At 48.0% G+C, this 4,638-nt stretch overlaps 1 pseudogene; it reads left to right on the top strand.

Moving 5' to 3' along the window:
- The first annotated feature begins 3,174 nt into the window (after positions 1-3,174).
- LOC108352139 (60S ribosomal protein L36 pseudogene) lies at positions 3,175-3,524 on the top strand (annotated as a pseudogene).
- The last annotated feature ends 1,114 nt before the right edge of the window (positions 3,525-4,638 follow it).

Here is a 4,638-nt window from a genome sequence, read left to right as displayed (position 1 = left end):
CGAGAGGACCCAAGCTTAGTTCGGCTCACAAAAGCCTATAAGTCCAGTGCACTCAACTGGCACACATGCTCATAAATAAAAAATCTCTCATGGTGGTGGTGCACACCTTTGATCCCAGCATTCAGGAGGCACAGGCAGGTGGATCTATGAGTTGGAGGCCAGCCTGGCCTGCAGAGTGAGTTTCAGGATAGCCAGGACTACCCAGAGAAACCATATCTGGAAAAAACAGACAAACAAATGTTATTGGAAGGCTGGGGATGTAGCTCATTGGTATAGCATTTGCCTGAGCTCAGTCCCCAGTGCACACAGTGGAAGAAGAAACCTGACCCTTCAGAACAGTGTCCTGGGCATGTTATGCATTCTTCTGTATGCAGTGCAGCACAATAGATTAATTAATTTTAAAACCTTAGGTTTGTATATCATATGTGTGCCTGTTGCCCAAGGAGGCCAGAGCGTGTGAAATCTTTCCCAATGGAAAGTGTGGGCAAATGTAAGTTACAATGAGGGGTCTGGGGACCAAACCTGGCTCCTCTTGCAAACCTGGCTCCTCTTGCAAAAGCTGGGGACCGAACCCAGGACCTTGCGCTTCCTAGGCAAGCGCTCTACCACTGAGCTAAATCCCCAACCCCTAGCAACAAGTAATCTTAATTGCATAGCCATTTCTCCAACCTTTTGCCCTCTCCAAAAATTATTATTTAAAAAAAAATGGCTCCATACTGTGTGACCTTAGAATGTCCCTTAGCCTTAACTGTGTCACCTACTAAATGGGCCAGAAACCTCTCAGAGTAATTGAGAGGGTAATGTCAAGTGCTTGGCGCAGCGTATGCCCTCAATAAAGGTTAACTCTCTTCAACTCTGCATGAAAGTAATCTTGGTCCCAAAGAACTGTTTGATGAAAGACTGGGAGAAGAGGCTCTTTGTCTTCCAGCACAGTTGAAACAAGAGTAGACTGGAGAGTGAATGAATTTTGTTTTGAGGAGCTGGGCTGCGATAAAGATGGCTGCGGGTGCCCAGAAGGCTAAGACAGAAGTTGCCGCCTTGGAATTTGGAACAGAAAGAGAGCAAGCAGCACAAGGCCGATGATTCACCGCTGAAATGAGGCTCTTAGGGTTTTTTAAAAAAGAAAAAAAAAGAAAAAAAAGATCCAGAGGCTGAAATCTCTAGCCGATCTGTTACTTCACTGAGTAACAGAAGGCTGAAATCTCCAGCCGATCGCTTCACTGAGTAAGGGAGGTGATGTTCACACCGCAGCAAGCAGCGTGGCTGAGGAGATTTGCTGAGTGCTTGGAGAAAGAAGTTGGTTGGGACAAAGGGCCTGAAGGGGGTGCAGCCAAAATGCCCCAGTGGGTTCCCTCCTTCCATCTCCGCACGTCTGTGCCAAGGGGCAGGCTGAGAATTGCATTTTGAGGTCACAGCGCCCTCTGCTGGACTGAGGTCCTAGTGGGCCCCAGCACGAGTGACCGTGCGGGATGATTTGGGAAGTGGGTGAACTGAAGTACATTCAGGTCCATTTGTGGTCCTTCCCACTCCTCATTCTCTGGGAGACCACGCACGTGGAATCTTTTAATAAAAGTGCGTTAAATAACAGCGGGGCGTGGCGGTGTACACTGGTACAACCCCGTATTTGAGAGGCAGAGGCAGGAGGCTACATTGGGAATGAGATCGAGAAAGAGAGGGGGGAGGGGGAGGGGAAGAGTGGGAGGGAGGGAGGGAGGGAGGGAGGGAGGGAGGGAGGGAGGGAAGTTAGGAGGGAGGGAGAGAAAGATACACACACAGAATGAGCAACCTGGGGACAACCTGGGGCTAAGCCACCCGGGGCTGGAGAGATTGCTCAGGGGTTAAGAGTCTGTTCTTCCAGATGAACCTGGGTTCAATTCCTAGCACTCACAGGGCAGCTCACAACTGTCTGTAACATCCTCACACAGAAATACATGCAAGCAAAACACCAATGTGTATAAAATAAAAGTAAATATATGATTTTAAAAATGAGAAACGCGTGAAATATGTTCAGCAGATGGTTAATTTTTTAATTACTCACAGTCGGTGTTTGTAACGTGTGCTGTATGACATGCACTTTCCCTCATCGCCCCTCGGAGTTCTAGGGCAGTAGATCAAACACAATTAGCAATGGAACTGAAACCTGACATACAATACGGCCAGATACTCTCTGCTGTTTTACAACCCAGGAGACTGAGGTACATATCCAGGTCACCTGCCCAAAGTCACAGGACTAGAAGAGTCAGAATAATCTGAGCTTCAGAAGCCTAAAGGCCTGAGTTTGCTCCCCGGATCTCAAGACAAAGAGAGAGAAAAGACTCCTGAGCCCAACCTCCACATGTGTGCTATGTTGTGTGGGTGCCACATGTGTGCTGTGGTGTGTGGGTGCCAGCATGCAAACCCGTGCATCATACATGCATGTGGCACGGCGATAAGTAAAACTTCTAAAGGTTTTAAAAATAAATTCAGGGGCTGGGGATTTAGCTCAGTGGTAGAGCGCTTGCCTAGGAAGCGCAAGGCCCTGGGTTTGGTCCCCAGCTCCAAAAAAAAGAACCAAAAAAATAATAATAATAATAATAATAATTCAAAGGCCCTGAGAGATGCCTCGGTGAGTAAAGGGGCCCCGATGCTAAACGTAAGGACCTGAGTTTGACCCTCACATGCACGTTGGAAGGAACTCTCAAGACAGCTGTGAAGACTACCTCCTGCAGGTTGTCCTCTGACCTCCACATGTGTGCCTTATCTACACACACATTGTGTGTGTATGTATAAATACATACATACACATGTATACCCATGCATACATGCACACACATACACATATATATTTGTTGGAGATTGGTTCTAATGCTTTGACTCAATCAGAAAACTGCGTGTCCAGATGCTGAAATTCTTTTTTTTTAAAAGATTTTATTTATTCATTTTATATATGACGAATACACTGTCACTGTCTTCAGACACACCAGAAGAGGGCATCGGATCTCTTTACAGATGGTTGTGAGCCACCATGTGGTTGCTGGGATTTGAACTCATGACCTCTGGAAGAGCAGTCAGTGCTCTTAACCACTGAGCCATCTCTCCAGCCCCAGATGCTGAAATTCTTTGTCCTCGATTGGTTTCTGATCGACCAATAAAGACACCAGCTTCCTGTCCGGCCGCCATCGGAAAGCTGCAGCCATGGCCCTGCGCTACCCCATGGCCGTGGGCCTCAACAAAGGCCACCAAGTGACGAAAAAACATCAGCAAGCCGAGACACAGCCGCCGCCGCAGGCGCCTCACTAAGCACACCAAGTTCGTGCAAGATATGATCCGGGAGGTGTGCGGCTTCGCGCCCTACGAGCGGCGCGCCATGGAGCTGCTCAAGGTGTCCAAGGACAAGCGAGCACTCAAGTTTATCAAGAAGAGGGTGGGCGCGTACATCCGCGCCAAGAGAAAGAGGGAGGAGCTGAGCAACGTGCTGGCAGCCATGCGGAAGGCGGCGGCCAAGAAGGATTGGTGACCCCTCCCCCAATAAAAGATGGTTCTTAAAAAAATAAAATAAAAAATAAAGACACCAAAGGCAAATGGCTGGGCAAGGGGCGGACACTTAGAGTTCCTAGGGTGAGGGTAGGATGAAGAGTGGAGTGGGGAGAATCACCATGACTCTGGGAAGAGGGAAGGGATGCAGAAGCTGCAGGAGCTAAAGCCAACTAGACACGTGAGATCTCGGGTAAGGGGCCACTGGCCACTTCCCTGACTGGGCCCGGGGACCTGCAGGGAAAGGCTTAGGGGTACCCAGTCTTCAAGAGAGTCAATGCATTTTCAGGAAAAACCAATTCCCGTGTGTTTTTCATTCAAGGATCCAAAAGTAGTTCCTGGGCGGGGCTTGTGATCCACCAGGAGTCAAAGAGGCGTAGCCGAAACTCACAGCTACATGTATTCAATACCACTCACTCTTACCTGAGGTAAAGTGGTTGTTCATGAATCTAAACTTTTTACTTCTGGTTCTGATTTTCAAACCACTGGGTTTGGTTTTTTTTTAAGTTTTTTTTTTTTTTTTTTATTACATTGGTGTGTGTGTGTGTGTGTGTGTGTGTGTGTGTGTGTGTGTGTGTATGTGTGTGTGTTGGTGTGTGCTTGTATCCATGGAAGGTCAAAGGACAATTTGTAAGAGTCAGCTCTCTCCTTCCACCATGTGGGTTTTCCAGGGATTAAACTCAGCTCATCAGGCTTGGTGACCAAGTACCTTTACCATTTGAGCCATGCTGCCCGCCCCTCTTTCTGTAATTGGAACTGGGTTGAGGATGCAGTTCAATTAGGCACACATAGGCCCTAGGCCTGACCCCTAGGCCTGCATAGACTGAGGTGTGGAGGCCACACCTGTAATCCCAGCATGAGAAGGATCAGAAATTCAAGGCCATCTTCATCTACCCAGTGAACTCAAGCCTGCTTGGAATATAAGAAACCCTGTTCAAAACAAACAACAAACAAACAAAAAACCAATCAGGGCTGCTTTCAGAAGGCTCAGGGGACAGGGTGGTAGATAGGGCAGGAAGAAGAGAAGAGCCAGAGAAGGCAGAGGAACGATATCTTTGGGGAATAGCATAGTCCTGGCATTTTTGAACTCACAAGAGTCACGATTAGTAGTTTGGCTTGGAGGAT

The sequence above is a fragment of the Rattus norvegicus genome, chromosome 10 (assembly GCF_036323735.1).
Source record: "Rattus norvegicus strain BN/NHsdMcwi chromosome 10, GRCr8, whole genome shotgun sequence".
NCBI classification, from domain to species: Eukaryota; Metazoa; Chordata; class Mammalia; order Rodentia; family Muridae; genus Rattus; species Rattus norvegicus.
This window is presented reverse-complemented; position numbering and strand designations above follow the sequence as displayed.